Here is a 26,443-nt window from a genome sequence, read left to right as displayed (position 1 = left end):
TGAGGTGGGAGGATCACTTGAGCCCAGGAGGTTGAGGCTGCAGTGAACCATGATCACACTACTGCACTTGGCCTGGGTGACAGAGCAAGACCCTGTCAGAGAAGAAAAGAAAAGAAAAGAAAAGAAAAAGAAAAGAAAAGAAAAGAAAAGAAAAGAAAAAAGAAAAGAGAAAAGGAAAGGAAAGGAGGAAGGAAGAGAGGGAAAGTAGGAAGGAAGAGGGAGAAAGAAGAAAGAAAGAGAAAAACGGAAGAAAGAAAGGAAAGAAAGAGAAAAAGAAAGAAAAAGAAAGAAAACACAAGAGACTAATAGATCTATATAGGTTTCTTTCTCTTAAAAATTTAAATCAAGGAAGTAACCTCTTCAGGTAGGCCCATGTGTAGTGGGGAAAACGGGAGCTTGAATGGCTGGAGGGGTTATCCACCAGTTGAAGATAGGCCGTGATTCCCTCTACCCCTGCAACGTGACTGACCCCTTGAGGACTGCTTTTGAGGACTAAAAATTGCCCTCAGTTGAGAACCACTGGTCTAGACATGCACTGTCCAGTATGCTAACCACTAAATACATGTGGCTATTTAAACAAATTTAAATTAAGATTAGAAAGCTCAGTTTCTTAGTCACACTAGACACATTTCAAGTGCTCAAATAGCCACATGAGGGGACAGTGCAGCTGTAGGCTATTCCATCATGCCAGAAAGTTCTGTTTGTTGGACAATGCTGGTCTGCACTGACTTCTATTTGTTTCTCAGGAAGATCACAACTTGAATAAACCAGATACCTTTTCAAAGAAAAAAATTAAATTGAGATAACCAAGGTGAACTTTTATTTTAATTTTTTTTGAGATAAGGTCTTGCTCTGTCGCCATGCTGGAGTGCAATGGTGGGATCATAGCTCACTGCAACCTTAGCCTCCTCAGCTGGGACTATAGGCATGTGTCACCATGTCTGGCTAATTTTTACATGTTTAAAAATTTTTATGTATGTAGAATCAGGGATTTACCATGTTGTCCGGGCTGGTCTCCAAGTCCTGGCCTCAAGCGTTCTTCTCACAGTGACCTCCCAAAGTGCTGGAATTATTGGTGTGAGCCACTACACAGGTGTGGCCTCATTTTTTAATCTGTGATTTAAAAGCTAATCTCTGCCCGTTTTTTTTTTTTTTTTTTTTTTTGAGACAGGGTCTTGCTCTGTTGCCCAGGCTGGAGTGCAGTGACACGATCCCGGCTCACTGCAACCTCCACCTGCTGGTTTCAAGCCATTCTCCTGCAGGTGTGTGCCATCATGCCCAGCTAACTTGTTTGTTTGTTTGTTTGTTTTTGTTTTTGGTAGAGATGGGGTTTTACCATGATGTTGCCCAGCCTGGTCTTAAACTCAAGAGATCCGCCTGCCTCGGCCTCCCAAAATGCTGGGATTATAGGTGTGAGCCACTGCATCTGGCCTAAAAGCTCATCTCTGCTTCTTTAAAACCATACTCTTAGAAATAATTTGACTAGGCTGGGCGCAGTGGGTCACACCTATAATCCCAGCACTTCGGGAGGCAGAGACGGGCGGTTCACGAGGTCAGGAAATCGAAACACGGTGAAACCCATCTCTACTAAAAATACAAAAAAAAAAAAAATTAACCGGGCGTGGTGGCGGGCGCCTGTAGTCCCAGCTACTCAGGAGGCTGAGGAAGGAGATTGGCATGAACCCGGGAGGCGGAACTTGCAGTGAGCCGAGTTCGCACCACTGCACTCCAGCCTGGGCGACAGAGCGAGACTCTCTCTCAAAAAAATAAAAATAAGCCGGGCGCGGTGGCTCACGCCTGTAATCCCAGCACTTTGGGAGGCCGAGGCGGGTGGATCACAAGGTCAGGAGATCGAGACCACGGTGAAACCCCGTCTCTACTAAAAATACAAAAAAATTAGCCGGGCGCGGTTGTGGGCGCCTGTAGTCCCAGCTACTCGGGAGGCTGAGGCAGGAGAATGGCGTGAACCCGGGAGGCGGAGCTTGCAGTGAGCCGAGATCGCGCCACTGCACTCCAGCCCGGGCGACAGAGGGAGACTCCGTCTCAAAAATAAATAAATAAATAAATAAATAAATAAATAAATAAAAATAAAAATAAAAAAAGAAATAATTTGACTAGTGGTAGCCTAAAAATTATATTTCTGTTATTTGTTAACTGGGTTGTCATCTTTCAAATATACCTTAAAATATATCATCTCAGCCATGATGTGTCCTTCACTCACCAAGTTCTATTTGTCAACTAGTCACATATGTCAGTGTTTTACTCTGCAAAGCAAGTTACAGTGCTTCTGTTTCCTGCCACCTGGGCACTTACAGTTCTACATTTGGCAAGCTGATGCAGAGATCCCTGGAAACTCAACAGCTGGAGGCAGCAGGTTAGATCTCAGGCAGGATGAGGTTTTCCTTACGTTTTTGATGTTAGTTTTTGGTTCACCTCAATTCTCTCCCTGGTTGAGAAAATTCAGGCGCACAGTTCAGGAACTCAAGGAGTTTGTAATGAGACCTAAGAGGTGGCAAAGGACTACATTTGTTTATTTTGTCTATCTGTCTTGTGTCACAAAGTTCTCTCATCTCAGACTTCTTAGAAACATTTTGACATTCTGTTGAATTGTTCCAAATTTCTTCCATCTGGGAAAGTGGAGTATTTTCGAGACAACTGTGACCATCTTGTCCACCTTCAAACTCTGAATAGTCAGTTGCTAACCAGAGAAAAAAGTATAACATACACTTGCTGAGTTGAGTTATGCAGATTTTCTGTTTTGAAAGAACATTAACAAACAAAGTGGTCACTGATACTAATGAAATACAAGGAGAAATGATTATTTCTGTCACCAGCTGTCAAAATTATTTTTGTTGTTTATAAAGTCTCAATCCTCCAGGGACTGTTCCATAATCATGCAATATGTTCAAGAGGAAAAGCCCGCATGCTCACACATGGGCTGCCGGCCAGTGTTCTCCCATGGGGCTCTTATCTGCAAAGGCTATTGAAGCTAAATGACATCACCTGTGGCCAGCAGGACCCTATTGTCCTGCAGAGGCTTGACACATTGTTTTCATATGGTACCCCTAAGCCATTGGAACTTGGAGTCTATAATGCCTTCTTTTGATCAAATGCCATATTTCTAAGATTCTGGGACGTCATAAAGAAAGGAGCTCTTTCAGGAAATGTTTAAAGTTGAGTTTCAAGGTGAATGCTACATCTCATGATGTTATCATGTTTATTTTACACCTCTCGTAAGGGCACTAGCACTTTTAGGGAAACTCAGCTAATGGATTTAGATAGGATTACTTTTTACATTTTTGGTTCTCTCTCTTTCCTGCTTTTTTTTTTTCTTCTCTCTACATTCAATGTTTATTATTATTATTATTATTATTTTACTTTATTTTTTTGAGACAGTCTCACTCTGTTGCCCAGGCTAGAGTGCAGTGGCATGATCTTGGCTCACTGCAACCTTCTCCTCCTGGGTTCAAGTGATTCTCCTGCCTCAGCCTCCTGAGTAGCTGGGACTACAGGCATGTGCCACCATACCTGGCTAATTTTTTGTATTTTTAGTAGAGACAGGGTTTTGCCATGTTGGCCAGGCTGGTCTCGAATTCCTGACCTCAAGTGATCCTCCCGCCTTGGCTTCCCAAAGTGCTGGGATTACAGGTGTGAGCCGCAGCACCTGGCCTTGAAAATTCCCTAGTTATTGAGGAAGGAGAAAAAATATTTTCCTCACTGTCAGTAGAAAAGAAGCTCCGCTAGCCAGATTTACACATACAAAGTAAAGTCAAGAATTTAAGGAACTGAAAGATTAACGTTCTCTTGAAACAGATATTTGAGGTCAAAGTGGGTTTTTTTTTTGCATCTGAATTCTCTGGTTAATTGCCACAATACCTGCTTTTAACTTGCTCATGGGGGATTTAACCCATTGAAATGGAGCAGCTGAGCGCGGTGACTCATGTCAGTAATCCCAGCACTTTGGGAGGCTGAGGCAGGAGTTCAAGACCAGCCTGACCAACATGGTGAAGCCCCGTCTCTACTAAAGATAAAAAAAATTAGCCAGGTGTGGTGGTGGGAACTGTAATTCCAGCTCTTTGGGAGGCTGAGGCAGGAGAATCGCTAGAACCCCGGAGGCAGAGGTTGCAGTGAGCTGAGATCGCGCCATTGCACTCTAGCCTGGGCAACAAGAGCAAAACTCCGTCTCAAAAAAAAAAAAAAAAAAAAAAAAAAAAAAAAAAAAGGAGCAATTGAGAAATGGGCTTCAGACTTCAGACTTCAGGCACTGTGGGCCCACTGCCTCGGGTTACTCAGGTCCTGCATTTGCTCATTAGATCATACATCTTTATTGGGCACCCACCTCCTGCCAGGCACTGTCTGAGACCTGGTCCTGCAACAGGGAACTAGACAAACTAGGTGCTTGCTCTCTTGGGGTTTATATTCAAGTGGGATAGAGAGCAGAAAGAAATAATCAAGGTTTTTAGAAGTGTGTGGTTATTATCAGATGGGTGGTTACATCACTGTGGAGAGCAGGGAGTCTGTGGATCTTGCTTTAGAAGGAGTGATCAGGGAAGGCCCCTCGAGGGAGCTCCAGTGAGAAGCAGCTGGCTATGTAAACATGTGGGGAAAACTGGGTTTCAGGCAGAGGGGACACCAAGTGTAAAGATCCTGATTCCGGAAAGGTTGGCTGTGTGATCTACTGGATTTCCTCCATTTTACTTAATCTTCTGTTTGTTAATCTAGGCAGATACAATACACAATTATCTGGGGAGTAGATTATATTAGCCATAGTCCTTGGAGATGAAAAAGGACTTTGCCTTCTTCCATTACTCTGCACAGACGTCAGTCTCATCTAAGAGATGGTGGGAGGGGAAAGCTTTTAAGAGGGCCTGACAGCCTTAAGGAGCACGTTTTGATTTTCCTTGAGTGTGCTAATGTTAGCACAAATACTGGCTGTGCTGCCAGCATGTTTCCACACACGTGGCTACAGGGATGATGGAGTTAGTCATTTATTGATTTGAGTTAGTTGCAACATTTTTTCCTTTTAACTAGAAAACTCACGTTCTGACAATTTCTTTTCGGAAGTTCCCTAGGGAGGGCATTTTTATGAGAATTACCTTCTGTCTTGATTTCTCACAGGTTGATGCTCAGGAAAGCAGTCAGATTGACTAGGTGGTTCACATTCTTCATTGGGTAATTTTAAATGGGACCAATGAACAAACAAAATAGATTTTAAAATTTATTTATATTTATTTATTTATTTATTTATTTTGAGAACGAGTCTCGCTCTGTCTCACAGGCTGGAGTGCAGTGGCACGATCTTGGCTCACTGCAACCTCTCCGCCTCCCAGGTTCAAGCAATTCTCCTGCCTCAGCCTCCCTAGTAGCTGGGACTACAGGCACGTGCTGCCGTGCCTGGCTAATTTTTTGTCTTTTTAGTAGAGACGGGGTTTCATCGTGTTAGCCAGAATGGTCTCAATCTCCTGACCTCGTGATCCACCGGCCGCAGCCTCCCAAAGTGCTGGGATTACAGGCGTGAGCCTCCACGCCTGGCTACAAAATAGATTAAAAAAAAAAAAAAAAAACAGATCACTTATTTCTAACTAACCCTTGGGAATGCTCAGATTTCTAGGCTTTGTTTAATTTATTTGTTTTTAAGTTTTTTTTTTATTTTTATTTTTTTTTGAGATGGAGTCTCCCTCGGCTCATTGCAACCTCTGCCTCCTGGGTTCAAGCGATTCCTGTGTCTCAGCCTCAGGAGTAGTTGGGATTACAGGTGTGAGCCATCGTGCCTGGCTTCAGATTTCCAGCCTTTGAATGGATCATTCTGCATACTCATAGTGTTGAAGAATATTAAATTTGCCTCATGCATGCAGAGTTTTTCTTCTTTGCACTTGTATGAGTACTTTCAATAATACCTAGCAGTAAAGGTCCTTCAATAAAATAAACATCAGCTGAATAAATTAATGGCAGAAAAATCTAAAAGACAGCCTTCCTCTAACTCCTCCTCTATGTGATTTTCTCCTTCAAAAAAGACAACCCTGAGAATTCTGACTGACTCACAGAGAGGTAGCCTACTGTAGACTGCTTTTCTCCTCTTTTTTTTTTTTTTTTTTTGAGATGGGGTCTCACTCTGTCACTCAGGCTGGAGTGCAGTAGCGCAATCTCAGCTTACCGCAACCTCCGCCTCCTGGGTTCAAGCAATTCTCTGCCTCAGCCTCCTGAGTAGCTGGAATTACAGGCGCCCACGACCACGTTTTTTCTTTTTCCTTTTTTAAATCTCCTTTCAAGAAAAACCCTTTTCTACTTTTACTATAGACGGACAAGTGAGCTGAGTAGTAAAGAGTGTTTGTTCTTATATTTAAGTTATGGGTGAAAATTCACCAAATCAGGAGTGAATGAAATTGTTTGCCCTCTCGGATATTTGATTTCATTAGAAATGTCAATCCTTAGCATTATTTTAATTTTTTCCTTTCATTGTTTTTTATCAGGAAGAACTGAAGCATTATTTTATTTTATTTATTTATTTTTGAGAGGGGTCTTACTTTGTTGCCCAGGCTGGAGTACAGTGGCATGAACATGGCTTACTGCAGCCTTGAGCTGCTGGGCTCAAGTGATCCTCCCACCTCAGCCTCCCGAGTAGCTGGGACTATGAGTATGTGCCACGGTGCCTGGTTAATTTTTTTTTTTTTTTTTAAGAGACAGGATCTTTCCTTCCTTCCTCCTCCCCCCCTTCCTCCCTTTTCCTTCCTTCCTTCCTTCCTTCCTTCCTTCCTTCCTTCCTTCCTTCCTTCCTTCCTTCCTTCCTTCCTTCCTTCCTTTCTTCCTTTCTTTCTTTCTTTCTTTCTTTCTTTCTTTCTTTCTTTCTTTCTTTCTTTCTTTCTTTCTTTCTTTCTTTCTTTCTTTCTTTCTTTCTTTCTTTCTTTCTTCTCTCTCTCTCTCTCTCTCTCTCTCTCTTTCTTTCTTTCTTTTCATAGTCTCGCTCTGTCCCCCAGACTGGAGTACAGTGGGGTGATCTCAGCTCAATGCAAGCTCCGCCTCCCAGGTTCACGCCATTCTCCTGCCTCTGCCTCCCGAGTAGCTGGGACTACAGGCGCCCGCCACCATGCCTGGCTAATTTTTTGTATTTTTAGTAGAGAGAGGATTTCCCTGTGTTAGCCAGGATGGTCTCGATCTCCTGACCTCGTGATCCGCCCGCCTCAGCCTCCCGAAGTGCTGGGATTACAGGCGTGAGCCACTGCGCCCAGCCGAGACAGGATCTTTCTATGCTGCCCAGGCTGGCCTCAAACTCCTGGGCTCAAGTGATCCTCCTGCCTCAGCCTCCCAAAGGGCTGGGATTACAGGTGTGAGCCACAGTGCCTGGTCTGAAGTGTTATTTTAAATGATCATAAACAATGAAAATTAAATGACATGTAAAGCAAAAAGCAGAGCACCAGGAACATAGATCTTCATGTTAGTTTCTTGACCTTTTTTTCCTCCCTTAACTTGGTTTATCTCTTTATAATCTGGCTAAAATCTTCGTTCATGTCTTCTCCCTGGCCCTTGCTGCCTTCCCTTGTCGAGCCTTCGACCATGGAAGCTTATCATTCCCTGTCCCCTTCCTGACTCCTGGCTCTTCCCTCTTTCAGGAACACCGTTTCTCCCTTCTTCACTCAGGAATCCTGCTCATTCTTCAAGATCCTAAAGCTCCATCATCCCTCCTCGGCAGAGCTCATTTATTATTCTGACCTCTGGTAGCATTTTGCTCATATCCTATAACATTCATTATTTTATTTTTTCATCCATCTTTCTCTCCACTTTTACAATTCCAAGTGAACTCTCCTGTATACTGCAGGATGCCTGCTCAGCTTCTCTACTGCACAATGCCTGCTCAGCTTCCCTACTGCACAATGCCTGCTCAGCTTCCCTACTGCACAATGCCTGCTCAGCTTCTCTACTGCACAATGCCTGCTCCGCTTCTCTACTGCACAATGCCTGCTCCGCTTCTCTACTGCACAATGCCTGCTCAGCTTCTCTACTGCACAATGCCTGCTCAGCTTCTCTACTGCACAATGCCTGCTCCGCTTCTCTACTGCACAATGCCTGCTCCGCTTCTCTACTGCACAATGCCTGCTCCGCTTCTCTACTGCACAATGCCTGCTCCGCTTCTCTACTGCACAATGCCTGCTCCGCTTCTCTACTGCACAATGCCTGCTCAGCTTCTCTACTGCACAATGCCTGCTCAGCTTCTCTACTGCACAATGCCTGCTCAGCTTCTCTACTGCACAATGCCTGCTCAGCTTCTCTACTGCACAATGCCTGCTCAGCTTCTCTGCTTGAATATCTAACAGCCCCCACTTCACATGCCCAAAACTGATCTCAGGACCACCCCCACTCCCACCTCAATTCTGTCCTCTCACAGTCTTCTCTACTTGGGTTGATGCCAACCTCATTCTTTCCGTTGGTGACATCCTTCTCATCCTCTTCCCCTTATAATTTACCCCAATCTGTCAGGACATCCTGATGACTCTACCTTCCAAATACACCCAGAATCTCAGTACTTACCACTAACTCTGGTACGTATTACCATCATCTTCCATCTGTTTTGTTTTTTTTTTAATTTTTATTTTAAATAATGGTTGCCTAACTGGTCTCCTTTCCTTACCAATTTATTATCAGGAAAACAACTGAATGGATTCTTAAATATACATCTCTATATCTACATCTCTATATATGACAGAACATGTCATTCTCCTGCTCAGCAGGGGCTCCCATTTCACCTAGTAAAAGCCAAAGCTCTCCCAATGACCTGTATCTACAGGGACCTACTTGATTTTTGCCTCTCCTTCACCCTACCTTTAACTCTCTCATCTCATCTTGTACTCCTTCCCATCTTATTCAAGCCACTGTCCCCTTGGCTGCTCTTGGGCTAGATATGCTCCTGCCCCAGGTCCTTTGTATTGGCTATTCCCTACCTAGATGATTGCATGGTTTGCTCTTTCACCTCCTTTAAGTCTTTGCTCAAATAGCACCTTGTCAAGGAGGCTTACCCTTACCACCCTATTTAAACTTGCAACCCATTCCCCTACACTTCCAATCCCCCTTACCCTATGCTGTTTTGTCCTTTAGCATCTGTCATTGTCAAACAGTCAACATGTCAAGCATTTTACTGGGCACTGTGGCTCATGCCTGTAATTCTGTGCTTTGGGAGGCTGAGGTGGGAGCATTGCTTGAGCCTAGGAGTTTGAGGCTGCAGTGAGTATAATCACGCCACTGCACTCCAGCCTCAGTAACAGAGCAAGACCCTGACTCCAAAAACAAAACAAAACAAAACAAAAACAACTGTGGCATTTATTTCTCCCTCTGTTGCCCAGGTTGGAGTGCAGTAGCACAATGTCAGCTCACTGCAACCTATACTTCCCATGCTCAAGCGATCCTCCCACTTCAACCTCCCCAGTAATCAGGACTACAAGTGTGACCATGCCTGGCTAATTCTTTCTTTTTTTTGAGACAGAGTTGCTCTGTCGCCCAAACTGCAGTGCAGTGGGGCAATCTTGGCTCACTGCAACCTCTGCCTCCTGGGTTCAAGAGATTCTCATGCTCCCACCTATCAAATAGCTGGGATTACAGGTATGTGCCATCAGTTTTTTGTATTTTTGGTAGAGACAGGGTTTCACCATGTTGCCCAGGTTGGTCTTGAACTCCTGAGCTCAGGCCATCCATCTGCCTTGGCCTCCCAAAGTGTTGGGATTATAGGCATGAGCCACCATGCCCAGTCAACTATAGCTTTTCTAATAGGTTGGTGCAAAAGTAATGGCTGTTTTTGCGATTTTTTTTTTTTTTTTAGATGGGGTCTTACTCTGTCACCCAGGCTAGAGAGCAGTGGCGCCATCTCAGCGCACTGCAACCTCCTCCTCCAAGGTTCAAGCAATTCTCCTGCCTCAGTCTCCCAACTAGCTGGGATTACAGGGGTGTATCACCACACCCGGCTAATTTTTGTATTTTTAGTAGAGATGGGGTTTCACCATGTTGGCCAGGCTGGTCTCGAACTCCTGACCTCAGGTGATCCACCTTGGCCTCCCAAAGTACTGGGATTACAGGTGTGAGGCACCATGCCTGGCTGTTTTTTGCAAATTTTAATGGCAGAAACTGCTATTACTTTTGCACCAACTTAATATATACATTATGTTTGTGGCCTGTCTTTCTTCCATTATATTATAAGCTCCACAAGAACAGGGATCTTTGACTGTTTTATTGACTGCTGTACCCCCAGTGCTTGGAACAGTGCCTGGCGTATAGTAAGCACTCAAATTTTTGACTGAATTAAGGAATTTGACAGTGATTTCTGTAGCTACTCTATGTCCTCCTATGTGACCAAAATGAACATTTAGCACCTGTGGGTGCCAGTCACGAGGACTATACTAGTAAGCAAAGTTGAAAGCTTCCTGCCCTAAAAATACCTTTTATTAAGCATTTCTATATGGCAGGCACAACACTAAGGGCTTTATGGATTTATTTATTTATTTTTATTTTTATTATTTTTTTTGAGACAGAGTCTTACTCTGTCACACAGGCTAGAATGCAGTGGTGGGATTTTGGCTCACTGCAATCTCTGCCTCCTGGGTTCAAGCGATTGTCTTGCCTCAGCCTCCTGAGTAGCTGGGATTACAGGTGCCCACCACCACCAGCTACTTTTTGTATCTTTAGTAGAGATGGGGTTTCACCATCTTGGCCAGGCTGGCCTCGAACTCCTTACCTCATGATCCACCTGCCTCGGCCTCCCAAAGTGCCAGGATCACAGACGTGAGCCACCGCACCCAGCCTTTTTTTTTTTTTTTTTTTTTTTTTTTTAGACAGAGTTTCGCTCTTGTTGCCCAGGCTGGAGTGCAATGGCGAGATCTTGGTTCACTGCAAACTCCGCCTCCCGGATTCAAGTGATTCTCCTGCCTCAGCTTCCTGAGTAGCTGGGATTACAGGTGCCTGCCACCATCCCTGGCTAACTTTTTGTATTTTTAGTAAAGACCATTTGACCATGTTGGCTGACCTCAGGTGATCTACCTGCCTCAGCTTCCCAAAGTGCTGGGATTACAGGCGTGAGCCACCGCTCCCAGCCATGGATCATATTTTGTTTAATCCTCACAATTACCCTAAGAGGTAGGTGCTAGTATCACTTTCATTGCAGATGATGAAACTGAAGTGCTGAGAGGATGAGTAACTTGTTCAAAGTCACAGAGCAAGTAAGTGGCAAAGCTAGGGTTTGAACCCAGGCAGTATGATTTCACAGTACTGTAAGTTAGTATATTGCCTCAAGGTAGTTACAGTGTGATGTGGGAGCCAGACTTCAAATAATCACCACACAAACATGTATTTGTTTTAGTTAATTAATTAATTAATTTTTGAGATGGAGTTTCGCTCTTGTTGCCCAGGCTGGAGTGTAATGGCGTGATCTTGGCTCACTGCAACCTCTGCCTCCTGGGTTCAAGAGATTCTTCTGCCTCAGCCTCCTGAGTAGCTGGGATTGCAGGCACCTGCCACTATGCCTGGCTATTGTTCGTATTTTTAGTAGAGATGGGGTTGTGCCATGTTGGCCAGGCTGGTCTCGAACTCCTGACCTCAGGTGATCCTCCCGTCTTGGCCTCCCAAACTGCTGGGATTATAGGTGTGAGCCACTGCATGGGCCATTTATTTTAAAAGGCTCATATTTAAAGTTAAAATCACCTCTCCTTTTTTCTGATAGGTTCATGTTTATACCACATGCATTTTCAGTTTTCTATAAAGGTGTATTTTAAGTTCTGTATGTGTCTTTCCTCCTTCACTAAATTGCAAGCTGCTAGAGGCCAGATGCTAGTCTGTACATCCAGGTGTTCCACACCTCAGAGTTCTGCATAGGGTCAGGTTCAGCACATGCTTGTTTGGTTTAATCAATTTTGCTCATCTCCCCTGGACAATTTTTGTTTTCCAAATATAGATGGATTACAGGTGTAGTGGTTCATGCCTGTAATCCTGGCACTCTGGGAGGCTGAAGCAGGAGGATCTCTTGAGCTCAGGAGTCCAAGACCAGCCTGGTCAACATAGTGAGACCCTATCTCTACAAAAAAACAAACCAACCAAGACAAATATAGACAAGCCACAGAACCCTTTTCTTGTGAGGGAAGATGTAGAATCTATTCTTTTAGAAATAAGTTTGAGACCTGGTGCAGTGGCTCACACCTGTAATCCCAACACTTTAGGAGGCTGAAGCAGGAGGATTGCTTGAGACCAGCCTGGGCAACATAATGAGACCTTGTCTCTACAAAAAATAAAAGCAATTAGGCATGGTAGCATGGACCTGTAGTCCCAGCTGCTTGGGAGGTTTGCTTGAGCCTGGGATGTTGAGGTCGTAAGTGAGTCTGGTTGTACCACTGTGCCCTAGCCTGGGTGACAGAGCAAGACCCTGTCTCAATTAAAAAGAAAAAAGAGGTTTGAGAAAGTGTATAGGGTGTAGAAAAAGCCAAGAAAAAAAAAAACACTAAACAAATTACAAAGATAATTAACTTAGGAGGGAAACTACAAAATACTTAATGATGTGGAAATAAAATTCTGGCAATAGTTAAACTATTTTGCTATATAAATTTTAAAGGTTAGTGAAACTGCCAACTTAATATGATCATAGTGTTTCCACACAAAATGTTTAAAATGGAATCTTCTTTTTTTTTTTTTTTTTTTAGACGGAGTCTCGCTCTGTCGCCCAGGCTGGAGTTCAGTGGCCGGATCTCAGCTCACTGCAAGCTCTGCCTCCCGGGTTCACGCCATTCTCCTGCCTCAGCCTCCCGAGTAGCTGGGACTACAGGCGCCTGCCACCTCGCCGGGCTAGTTTTTTGTATTTTTTAGTAGAGACGGGGTTTCACCGTGTTAGCCAGGATGGTCTCGATCTCCTGACCTCGTGATCCGCCCGTCTCGGCCTCCCAAAGTGCTGGGATTACAGGCTTGAGCCACCGCGCCCGGCTAAAATGGAATCTTCTAATGTAGGCCCCATTAAACAATTTACTTAGAATATTGATTTTCTGCCAGGCACAGTGGCTCATGCCTATAATCCCAGCACTTTGGGAAGCCGAGGTGGGTAGATCACGAAGTCAAGAGATCGAGACCATTTTGGCCAACACGGTGAAATCATGTCTCTACTAAAAATACAAAAGTTAGCTGGGTGTGGTAGCGTGCTAGTCCCAGCTACCCGGGAGGCTGAGGTGAGAGAATGGCTTGAACCCGGTTGCAGTGAGCTGAGATCGTACCACTGCTCTCCAGCCTGGCAACAGAGTGAGACTCCATCTCAAAAAATAAATAAATAAATAAATTAATTAATTAAAAGAATGTTGATTTTCTGAAGTATTTGTGGTTATTTCTATTACCTACAGTTTCCAAAAATTTAGCAAAACTTATTTTAGATGTTATTGGCTTTTTAAAATAAAACAAAAAACCAAAAATAAACAACAACAAACAGAGATAAGGTCTTGCACTGTCACCGAGGCAGCAGTGCAATCCTAGCTCACTGTAGCCTTGAACTCCTGGGCCCAAGTTATCCTCCTGCCTTGGTCTCCCAAAGTGTTAGGATTACAGGTGTGAGCCTCTATGCCTAGCTAACCCTTATTTTTACATTTTCAGTTACCAAGTTGAATATATACATAAAATGCCAAAACAAAAATGCTTGGATTTTCTAGTGACTTTTTTTTTTTTTTTTTGAGATGGCGGCTTGCTTTCTTGCCCAGGCTGGAGTGCAATGGCACAATCTCCACTTACTGCAACCTCTGCATCCTGGGTTCAAGCAATTATCCTGCCTCAGTCTCCTGAGCAGCTGGAGCTACAGGCGTGCACCACCATGCCCAGTTAATTTTTGTGTTTTTAGTAGAGACAGTGCAGCATTTCACCATGTTGGCCGGCCTGGTCCTGAACTGACCTCAGGTGATCCACTCGCCTAGGCCTCCCAAAGTGCTGGGATTGCAGGCGTGAGCCACCATGCCCAGCCACTTTATTTTACTTGTTTATCAAACTATTACCATTAAAGAATCTGTGTTTTGCACAGTTTGGTTGGCATGAATTCAAATTAGATTATATTAGCATATTATGATAAAAATTTACCTATTCCTATTTTTATGCAAGTTTTTAAAAATTTCTGTGCAGAAACAACTAAAAAGAAGAAAAAAAGCAAAAGACCTTACAAGCCTCATAAATATTAAGTCAAAAATTCAGGAACTCGAATAAATTGATATCTGTTGATAAAATGAAAAAAGAATTCGACATCTTGTACATGTAGCAGTAATGATTCTAAAGTAATATGAAGTAATTTTTGAAAATCAAATGGGCCAGGCCAATGTATTCAAATAAGTACCCTTTCCTCAAAAATGGTTACCTTGGGAGAAACATACTGAATGCAATGATGCTGTCAGTGCTCAAACTAGTTTTGGAACCCATCTTTTGATACTGCTTTCAAAACCTCAGGCAAACCCATCTGTATAGCTTCATTTGTGTGGTAGACTCTGACAGGTGCTGCTCAGATATACCTTCAAGAAAAGGCTGGTCAGACAGCTTCCAGGGGTGGAGTTCCGTTCCCTGACAGCTCCAGTGGTGGGCTTGGTCAGAGTCAGCCTCAGCTTTGATGCTGAGGTCAAACTTTTGGAGTGGTTTCTAGACAATGACTAAACAAGGCCTGCGCAGTCCAGTGATCTTGCCCAAAGTGGGGTTCCTTTAATGGGCCTTCTTTGCTTCATTCTCCCTGATGAGGTGGCAGAGACAATGTCAGGTGCACATCTCAGCCTGACATCTCCTTCTCTCTATCTGGCTTTTCCCCCATTTTCTTTGCAGGTGTTACTCTCCAGTACATTTATTTACTTATTTATTTATTGACCCTCTGTCCCCAGGCTGGAGTACAGTGGCACAATCTCGGCTCACTACAACCTCTGTCTCCCAGGTCAAGTGATTCTCATGCCTCAGCCTCCTGAGTAGCTGGGATTACAGGTGCATGCCACCACACTGGGCTAATTTTTGTATTTTTGGTAAAGATGAGGTTTCACCCTGTTGGCCAGGCTGGTCTTGAACTCCTGGCCTCAAGGGGATTACCCGCCTTCCAAAGTGCTGGGATTACAGGTGTGAGTCACTGTGCCTGGCCACCAATAAATTTTTTGTACTTTTTGTTTGTTTGTTTGTTTTGAGAGGGAGTCTTGCTCTGTCGCCTCGACTGGAGTGCAGTGGTGCCATCTCGGCTCACTGCAACCTCTGCCTCATGGGTCCAAGCGATTCTCCTGCCTCAGCCTCCCGAGTAGCTGGGATTACAGGTGCCCGCCACCATGCCCAGCTAATTTTTGTATTTTAGTAGAGACTGAGTTTCACCATGTAGGCCAAGCTGGTCTCAAATTCTTAACCTCAGGTGATCTGCCCACCTTGGCCTGCCAAAGTGCTGACTCACACCGTTACAGGTGTGAGCCACCGCGCCCCGCCAAAAATGTGATCTTTATCCTTAAGACAACAAGGAATCAGGAAGCCCATTTTAAAAAGTTAGATTATATCTATGATTTAGAAAAACCATTCTGGATGCAATATAGAGAATAGATTGTGAGGTGGTGAGGAAGAAAGGAGAGTAGTTAAGAAACTGTGGCAAAATGTCAGGTAACAAAGAGAGGATGTCAGCTTGGACTAGAATAGTGACACTTAGTGAGAGCCTGTTTCTATAAAAAGGAAAAATAAGGCCAGGCGTGCTGGCTCAAGCCTGTAATCCCAGCACTTTGGGAGGCCAAGGCAGGTGGATCTCTTGAGGTCAGGAGTTCAAGACCAGCCTGGCCAACATGGTAGAACCCCGTCTCTACTAAAAATACAAGATTAGCCGGGTGTGGTGGGACACACCTGTAATCCCAGCTACTTGGGAGGCTGAGACAGGAGAATCACTTGAACCCAGGAGGCGGAGGCTGCAGTGAGCTGAGATTGTGCCACTGCCCTTCAGCCTGGGCAAGACAGACAGAGCAAGACTATCTCACAAAAAAAGATAAAATATAGTGTCAGTTGGGATGAGGCTAAGTGGATATGAAGCCGGATAGCCTAATATGTGCTATTATTTTTATTTTATTATTTTGAGATGGATTTTTGCTCTTGTTGCCCAGGCTGGAGTGCAATGGCACTAACTCAGCTCACCACAACTTCTGCCTCCCAGGTTCAAGTGATTCTCTTGCCTCAGCCTCCCGAGTAGCTGGGATTACAGGCATGTGCCACCACGCCCGGCTATTTTTGTATATTTAGCAGAGATTGGATTTCTCCATGTTGGTCAGGCTGGTCTCAAACTCCCTACCTCAGACGATCCGCTTGCCTTGGACTCCCAAACTGCTGGGATTACAGATGTGAGCCACCATGCCCGGTTTATGTTCTACTCTTAAAAATAGCAATTACTGGCCCGGCGTGGTGGCTTATGCCTATAATTCCAGCACTTTGGGAGGCCAAGGCAGGTGGATCACTTGAGGTCAGGAGTCAGACCAGCCTGACCAACACGGTGAAACCCTACCCTGTCTGTACTAAAAAAATACAGAATTAGCTGGGCGTGGTGGCTTATGCGTGTAATCCTGGCTACTTGGGAGGCTGAGGCAGGAAAATCATTTGAACCTGGGAGACGGAGGTTGCGGTGAGCCGAGATCGTGCCATTGTACTCCAGCCTGGGCAACAAGAGCAAAACTCCGTCTAAAAAATAAATAAATAAATGAAAAGTAAAATATATCATATGTTACATGATTACAAGTGTTTAAGAGAAAAATAAAGCCGAGGTGAGGCTAGGGCCTCTGGGGCATGTATTGTTAGTTACGGTGGCCGGAAGGCCTCATTTAGGAAAGTAACCTGTGAGTAAACAAGGAGAGGCTTGGGCAGCTTGCAGTAGGTGTCATTATCTGGCACCTGATAAGCACATTATGAGTTTGATTTGAGGTCATCATGGAGAAAGTCAATTTGTCCCTGTCAAATTGAGAGGTGGTGCTTGTCTTATCTTAGTCCACAGAGAGAAAAATCTAATCTTTACTAAAGATTTTGACCTAAAATCTAACTTCTGCCATTTCTAAGAATTTCTTCCACTGTGCAGAGGGAAGTCAACCTGATGGGTAGCGTAAGAGAATAAGGATGTCTGGCGTGGGGCAGTGGCTCATGCCTGTAATCCCAGCACTTTGCGAGGCTGAGGCGGCGGATCACATGAGGTCAGGAGTTCGAGAGCAGCCTGGCCAATATGGTGAAACTCCTTCTCCACCAAAAATACAAAAGAAAAACAAATATTGCCGGGCATGGTGGCGGGCACTGTAATCCCAGCTACTCAGGAGGCTGAGGCATGAGAATCGCTTGAACCCAGGAGGTGGAGGTTGCAGTGAGCCAAGATCATACCATTGCACTACAGCCTGGGTGACAAGAGCAAAACTCCGTCTCAAGAAAAAAAAAAAAAAAAAAAGAGAATGAGCATGTCTAGAATGCAAAGTAACCTAGTCAGAGAATGTTAAAACCACAAGGGAGGGCCGGGCGCGGTGGCTCAAGCCTGTAATCCCAGCACTTTGGGAGGCCGAGACGGGCGAATCACGAGGTCAGGAGATCGAGACCATCCTGGCTAACACGGTGAAACCCCGTCTCTACTAAAAAATACAAAAAACTAGCCGGGCATGGTGGCGGGCGCCTGTAGTCCCAGCTACTCGGGAGGCTGAGGCAGGAGAATGGCGGGAACTCGGGAGGCGGAGCTTGCAGTGAGCCGAGATCCGGCCACTGCACTCCAGCCTGGGCCACAGAGCGAGACTCCGTCTCAAAACAAAACAAAACAAAAAAAAGCCACAAGGGAATCTCAGAGATCATGTACCTCACTCCCCACCCATTTTACAGAGGAGGAAACTGCAGGATTAACTGAGGTGAGCCTTACGATAATTTAATGGTTAACCTGGTCTCAAATCTTTCTATTTTGAGTTTACTGATCGCTCCATTAGACCACACGGTCTCCCTAAGTGATGAGGATGAGGAGAGAATACTTTCATTACAGACTTCTCAATGCCCACTATTACCAGATCAGCCTTTGTTTTTCTTCCCTGTGAGTTGATCATGCCCAGGAAGAGACATAAATGGAGTTAGAGAGGAAACTCTGACCTGTTGCTCATGGAATAATTTCCCATTCTCTGAAACTTCTTGCCCAAGGTAGGCTTCTTCAAGTAAGTCAAAGAGTAGCAAAGTTCATTCTAATTAGCTCTCTGAACATGACATCTTCTGAGTTGTCTCATTGGTAGCTTCTAATGGCCACAAAAAGAAAATGGTGACCAGGCGGGGTGAGGTGGCTCATGCCTATAATCCCAGCACTTTGGGAGACTGAGGCAGGAGGCTCACTTGAGCCCAGAAGTTCAAGACCAGCCTGGCCAACATAGTGAAACCCCGTCTCTACTAAAAATACAAAAATTAGCCGGATGTAGTGGCACGTTCCTGTAATCCCAGCTACTCAAAAGGCTGAGGCACGGGAATCACTTGCACCCAGGAGGCGGAGGTTGCAGAAAGCCAAGATCACGCCACTGCATTCCAGCTCAGGCAACAGGGTTTCTGTCTCAACAAAAGGATGATCAACAGAAGAAAGGGAATTCTGATACTCAGATTATGCATATGTACAGAGTGGTTTGGATGGGACCTTGGAAAATTCTGCTGATTCCTGTGAAAGTTTTTTTTTTTTTTTTTTGAGACAGGGTTTCATTCTGTCACCCAGACTGGAGTGCAGTGGCATGATCCTGGCTCGCTACAATCTCTGCCTCCCAGGCTCAAGCGAGTCTCCTGCCTCAGCCTCCTCAGTGGCTGGGATTACAGGTGTGTGCCACTATTGCCCGGCTAATTTTTGTATTTTTTTCAGAGGCGGGGTTTCACTATGTTGGCCAGGCTGGTCTCGAACTCCTGACCTCAGATGATCCACTCACCTTGGTCTCCCAAAGTGCTGAGATTACAGCGTGAGCCACCACACCCGGCCTTGAGTATTTCTTTTTTGATGGCATGTTATTACAGTTCATCTACAAAATGTAAATTGAAAAAATACGAGTGGGTTGGAGTCAGGCACATTTTTATGTGCCCCAGATATTTCCCCCAAATGCCTTGCATCTTCACAACCACTGCCAAATACAATCCAATATTTCTCGCTATGTATACTTTTTAATAATTGGTTTCAGTGACATGATGATACACTTGAAAATCTTTGTATCTTTCTTTAGGTAGGAAGACGCTTTAAAGAACTTGAAGAGCTATATAGACATGATCTGCTGAATCCTATCAGTTCTTTCCAGGGGATGTAGACAGGCTGAGATTGGAATGGGCCATGGTCAGGAACCAGTTCATGAGTAGGCAACACCACCAAGAAGTAGAATCAAAATACAAAATCAGAGTCACAAAGAGTGATGGCTTGGACAAATAGAGATTCACAACCATGTGCCAAAAATCCAGATGGAGTTGTGTGGGCAGCATTCTGCAGTAGCGGTGCCTCTGTTAAAGGCCAGTGGCAGAGCCCCTGTGGTTTGCATGGAGAGAGAAGAAAGGAGAGATTCTTCCTTGGTTTTGAAGCCCCAGGATATTAACATCTGATCAGTGAAGCCTTTCTGGATTCCCTTAGAGATGTGTTCATTCCTGTCTTGGAGCTACCAAGGCAATTGTATTTCTCCTGTGATATCTCATAGCTCTTTACTGTCTTGTGATATCATCACTTGTGTTGCAATCTTTGCAGCCTCCAAAATGCCTAGGACAGTGCCTTGCACATAACAGGTGCACCAGAAATGTTTATTGATCTGAATACATAAGCCCTAATGCAGACAGACTATGAAAAATGGGAATACTAATAAGACCTACCACATAGGGTTACTGTGAGGATAACATAAAATAATCTACATAAAGTGCTTTGCTCAGGACTTGGCACACAGATACTTATTTAATATTAGCTATTATTATTCAATTATGTATTGAAATGGAACAATAAGTGATTATTTATTTATTTATTTGAGACAGAGTCTCACTCTGTCACCCAGGCTGGAGTGCAGTGGCATGCTCTTGGCTCACTGCAACCTCTGTCTCCTGGGTTCAAGTACTTCTCCTGCCTCAGTCTCCCAAGTAGCTGGGATTATAGGTGCCTGCCACTATGCCCAGCTGAGTTTTTTGTATTTTTAGTAGAGACGGGGTTTTACCATGCAGGCCAGGCTGCTCTTAAACTCCTGACCTCAGGTGATCCACCAGCCTCAGCCTCCCAAAGTTCTGGAATTATAGGCGTGAGCCACCTCGCCCGGTTGAGAATTTATTTATTTATTTATCACATCAGACCGGTGTGATAAATAACTATAATGAACTATAAAAGGATTGTTATACATGATAATTTAAATACTTGTTTCTGCCAATTGGTCTTTTAGTTTTTGTTTATTTTTTTGAGATGGGATCTTGCTCTGTCACCCAGGCTGGAGTGCAATGGCATGAACATGGCTCAATGAAGCCTCAACCTCCTGGGCTCAAGTGATCCTTTCTACTTCAGCCTCCTGAGTAGCTGGGGTTACAGTCATGCACCACCATACCTGGCTAATTTTAAAAAATTTATTGTTGAGTAGGTTCTCGCTATGTTGCCCAGGCTGTTCTTTGACTCCTGGACTCAAACATTCCTCCTGCCTCAGCTTCCCAAAGTGCTGGGATTACAGATGTGAGCCACCACACCTAGCCTGGTCTTTTGGCTTTTAACAATTGTTATAAGAACTTTGGAATAAGCTTTGGGCAGCAAAATATGATATTTTTTATGTCCAGAGAATACTGTGTTTTAAAATATTTCTTATTTACTGATAACTGATATTGAGCTAAAGACCAAAGTTGGATTGATTTGAAACAAACAGACTTCAAATATTTAGAATCCACAGAGGCCCCAGTCAGATTAAGAATGAAGATAATCAGGCAGGGCGCAGTGACTCGTTACTGTAATCCCAGCACTTTGGGAGGCTGAGGTGGGCAGATTGCTTGAGTCCAGGAGTTCAAGACCAACCTGGGCAAAGTGGCAAAACCCTGTCTCTACAAAATGTTGCAATTAAGTGGGCTAGTGGCACATGCCTCTAGTCCCAGCTGCTTGGGAGTCTGAGATGGGAGGATCACCTGAGCCTGGGGAGTTTGAGGCTGCAGTGAGCAGTAATCAGGCCACTGAGTTCCAGCCTGGGTGTCAGAGACCCTATCTCAAAAAAAAAAAAAAAAAAAAAAAAAAGAATAAAAGTAGTTAAGACCAACTTGTGGGTTGGATGTGGTGGCTGATGCCTATCAACCTGGGTAACATAGGGAGACTTCTGCCTCTACTTTAAATAAACAAACAGAGAAAAACCCTTGTGTTTATCATTCAGGACTTAAATGGAAAGATCCTTGAAAATCTCAAGTAACTCTCATGAAGAAACCATATTTTTCTGCAGAAAATAGGTAATCTTTTTTAATGGATAGAAGTTGCCCAAATATGTATGATATGTTTGACATCATGAATGAATGGCATAGTGTAGGGAAAACAGGGCGAACAGGGATTTGTGCCTTTGTGCTCTCTCTTACAACCATTATGTTGTTCTGCATTATTTCAAGGGTTGGCAAACTTTTTCTGTAAAGGACCAGATGGTAAATATTCTGGGCTTTGTGGTCAAGGGTCTCTACTGTAACTACTCAGCTATGTCATTGTAGTGTGAAAGCACCATAGGCAATATGTAAACAAATGGCATGGCTGTGCTGTAGTAAAGCTTTATTTATAAAACTGGTTGTAGTTAGCAGACCAATGGTCTGCAATATCAAAGGACATGTCATATTATACCCTTCATATTCCGATTTCATTCTCCTATATTTTCTTTTTGGTTTTGTTTTTTCTTTTTTTTTTTTTTCTTTCTTTCTTTCTTTTCTTTTTTTTTTTTTTGAGACAGCCGCCCAGGCTAGAGTGCAGCGATGCGATCTCGTCTCACTGCAATCTCTGCCTCCCGGGTTCAAATGATTCTTGTGCTTCAGCCTCCCGAGTATCTGGGATTACAGGCACCTGCCACCATGCGCAGCTAATTTCTGTACTTTCAGTAGAGACAAGAATTCTCCATGTTGGCCAGGCTGGTCTCTAACTCCTGGCCTTAAGTCATCCGCCTGCCTCAGTCTTCCAAAGTGCTGGGATTACAGGTACGAGTCACCGCGGCTGGCCTCATTCTCCTATATTTTCTTTTCTTTTTTGTGTCACAGGGTCTCACTCTGTCACCCAGGCTAGAGTATAGTGGTGGGATCGCTGCTCACTGCAACCTTCACTTCCTGGGTTCAAGCGATCCTCTACCTTACCCTCTTGAGTAGCTGGGATTACAGGCATGCGCCACCATGCCCAGCCAATTTTTTCGGTAGAGATGAGGTTTTGCCACGTTGCCCAGGCAAGTCTCAAACTCCTGGCCTCAAGCAATCTGCCCGCCTCAGCCTCCCAAAATGCTGGGATTACAGGTGTGAGCCGCTGCACCTAGCCAGATTCTCTCAGGTTTTGATTTCCCAAATGTGTTATGCTGGTTTTCCTTCGCGTGCTTCTGCACTCTCTTCCTAGAAAGTATCCCTCCACTTCTTCCTACCTGTGAATTCATCTGCATCTGCAAAAAACAAACAAACAAACAAACAAACAAACAAAAAAACCCCAAACAGAAACAAAGCAAAACTAATCCTCACAGTGAAGCCTTCCCAGATTTACTGCTGGGAAGAATTAAGTGTTTTTTTTTGGCTTGCTTGTTTCTTTTCCCACAGAAACTCTATTATAGCACTTCCATTATAGTATAGCACTTTCTTCTTGGTCTTGTAATTTTTAAATGTTTGTTGTCCTTTCCTTGTCCCCTTTTCAGTGGACAGTAAATCCCCTGAAAATGGAAAGGTTTTTGGTTCTATTATATTTGTATTATTAGATCTAGCACAGCACCTGACACATAGTAGGAGTTTAATAAATGCTTATAAAGATGATGCAGAAAGCATACTCTAGAATGAGCCTGAGAGTACCAATCACTTGAATTATATATATCTACACCATAACATTACATTTAATTCATTTTGAATGTAAAGTAATAACTTTGGAGAGGCTTTTAGTTTTTATGACATCAAATAAAGGAGTTTGACCAGGTTTTCTGTGTTCCATTCATCTACTTGTGTAGATACTAGCGTCTGCCATCTAGGTAGGTTCTACTTCTTATTTATTTATTTATTTTTCCCCTAGACAGAGTCTTGCTGTGTCTCCCAGGCTGGAGTGTAATGGCACAATCTCGGCTCACTGCAACCAGGTAGTTTCTATTTTTAAGAAAACAGTAATAATATAGAGAAGAAGTGGTATTTTCTCAGTCATTTGGAACTGCTATAACAAAGTTCCATAAACTGGATATCTTATAAACAATGGAAATTTATTTCTTACACTCTGGAGCCTGGAAGTCCCAGATCAAGATGTCAGCATAGTCGGTTATAGACTGCTGTCTTCCCATTGAATCATCATCTGTCAGAAAGAAAGTAAGCTCACTGGCCACTTCTTTGAAGGGCACTAATCCCATTCATGAGGGCTCCACCCTCATGACCTGATCACCTTCCAAAGGCTCCACCTTGTCCAAATACCATCACATTAGGAATTAGGTTTCAACATACCAATTTTTGGGGGGCACAAACATTCAGTCCCTAACATATAGATAATGGCCACCTATATTTGGCCTTGTCATACAACCTGCCATAGAATGCCATTCATGACAGGTGAAATACTGCTTTATTTTTCCTGTTTTCACACTATATATAGGCAGAATCATACCATATGCATTTTTTTTTTTTTTTTTTTTTTTTTTGAGACAGAGTCTGGCTCTGTCACCCAGGCTAGAGTGATAGCTCACTGCAACTTCCCTTTCCCAGCTTCAAGCAATTCTCCTGCCTCAGCCTCCTGAGTAGCTGGGATTACAGGCACCTGCCACCAAACCAGTCTAATTTTTGTATTTTTAGTAGAGATGGAGTTTCACTATGTTGGCCAGGCTGGTCTCAAACTCCTGACCTTAAATGATCCACCTACTTTGGCCTCCTGAAGTGCTGAGATTACAGGCATGAACCACTGCTCCTGGCCATACAATATATATTTATTTGTGACTTTTCTCATTCAATATTATGTTATTGAGGCTTATCTATAATGAAACTTGCAGCTATTTTTTACTCATTTATTGTTAGTGGTTTTTTAAACCATTGAATGGTATTCCACTGTAGGATCACACCACACCCTTAGGGATCTGGGGCATATTTAGGAGATGTAACTTTTCAGGTGGATGAGTCAGGGAGGGGGAAGGGTCTAAAGGATTTTTCGGATGATTGTGGTGCTGTTGACTGAGATCAGGAGAGGATTAGTTCTCTGGGGAGGAGGATGAGTTTAGGTTAAAGAAGGAGTAGCCAGTTGACTAGGAATAGACCTTAGAATGCTGGCCTGTGTTAAGGACTCAGCTGAGATTAGGGGCCCCAGTATGGACAGAGCTGGGACTTGCTTTGGAATAACTGCATTTGGAAGTGTGCGGTGCAGGAGTTGGACTGGATGCGGGTTGGAGACTTGCGGCACACTCAGCAGGCAGGTTGATGAAGGAAGCATTGAGGACCTAGTGTAGGTTTCTTCTTATGGACCAGGCCTGGAATTGTTTGTTGTTCGTAACTTTAGTCCACATTACACTGTGAGAGCTCTGTGACATGATCTTACTGAACCACTAAGACATCACAGCTTCATTCTCAGGTTTTAGGGACATTTACAGGGGATTTATGCTTTCGTAATGGCCAAGGAAAGTATCCCAGCCACGAGAAAGGCTTGCTTTGGAGATGAGAATAGCTGTTTGGTTGGCTTTTTGAGTTTCCTAAAAAGTAGAAAAGATCCCCTGAGACTATGTCAACAAATATTAATTATTGCTCATCAATTCCTTAAACTGGCAGCGTGACTTAAACCTAAGTACTGTCCTCCCAGCTTCAATCCAGAGAAACGTGGGAATGCCTACTCTACCATGTTCAAACTGGAATATACATACTGAGTCTCATTCCCATTGGGAAATATCCAAAGTTATTGTGACAGGACTATATTTTGAGCAATGTTGGTGATTTGTTTTTTGGAGCACAAAGCAAGCAATAAATCTGTCACCCTGAAAAAAATCAGGTTATGACCTAACGGAAGGAGCAAATTGTGACTTTAGGTAAAAAAGAGTGACCTACCAGGGAGGGTAATTTATCATGATAACAAAATTGCTGGTGCTCTCCCGGCCGAACAGGAAGAAGGGCTGCAGTAAGCAAATTCAAGAGATGCAAGAGTCCGAATATTTTTAACTGATCAATATTTCCAGGGTTCACAAGCAGCCAAAACACTGTCATTGTTCAGAGTGAGTACATTGCTCACCTGATTTGTAAAAGGAAAAAAAAAGAGAGCTTTAATTATTCTCTTTAAAGAAACGTCATCACTCAACAACAGGCATTCTTTGTAGGAGGAAAATAAATATCTCCCAGGGATTTAAGTGAGAATTTTTGATTTTTTTTTTTTTCTTTGGTAGGGAAGCAAGAGATTATGTTACCTGGAAATGCTTAAGGAAGTTGATTATTGAGGTTTAATGTCCTTCACCTACTCTTGTGTTGGAACTGTTCCTCCTGGAGAGAAAACCAAGCAAATAATATAGGGAATTATTGATAAAATAATTACATATGCAAAACTAGGGAGACAGTAGATATATCTTCCATTTGCCCCTTCAGATCTTTATCCTCCCTACTCCATCCACCCTGCTCAGCTCCCTGGAGACCAATTCCCAGGACTCCCCTGTCCGCTGGCTTTTGGTTGGGTTCAGTCAATAGGCGGCCCCTGCTGGAGAGCAGAGGGAAGAGAGGTTGGGGCATTACTCCTCCATCTCCCTCCCTGCAGAGTGGCTGCAGCTGACTTTGCCCCTCTTCTGAAGGTTACAGTTCCTGTAGCATGATCTTTTCTGCACAGCCCTTTCTGTCTCCAGAGTCCAGTAACACTTCCCTTCCCTTGACCCTTTAGTCCCGGGGTGATAGATGTGCCCCACTGTTACTACCTCAGGAGACTGCACTGGCATGCTGCGTTGTCTGCTTAATCCTTGACTGACCCACAACCTGAGTAGCACTTTCTTTTTTTTTTGAGATGATGTCTCGCTCTGTCATCCAGGCTGGAGTGCAGTGGTGCGATCTTGGCTCACTGCAACCTCTGCCTCCCAGGTTCAACCTATTCTTTTGCCTCAGCTTTCCAAGCAGCTGGGACTACAGGAGCATGCCACCACGCCCAGATTTTTTTTTTTGTATTTTTTAGTAGAGGTGGAGTTTCACCATACAGGCCAGGCTGGTCTCAAACTCCTAACCTTGTGATCCACCCACCTCGGCCTCCCAAAGTGCTGGGATTACAGGCGTGAGCCGCCACGCCCGGCTTAAGTAGCACTTTCTATAGACCTCAACATCATCACGGCCTTTCAGGGATTCTGAATAACTGGGATGCTTCAATAGG

The sequence above is a fragment of the Macaca nemestrina genome, chromosome 1 (genome assembly GCF_043159975.1).
Source record: "Macaca nemestrina isolate mMacNem1 chromosome 1, mMacNem.hap1, whole genome shotgun sequence".
Classification (NCBI taxonomy): domain Eukaryota; kingdom Metazoa; phylum Chordata; class Mammalia; order Primates; family Cercopithecidae; genus Macaca; species Macaca nemestrina.
Note: the sequence above shows the minus strand (reverse complement) of the source record.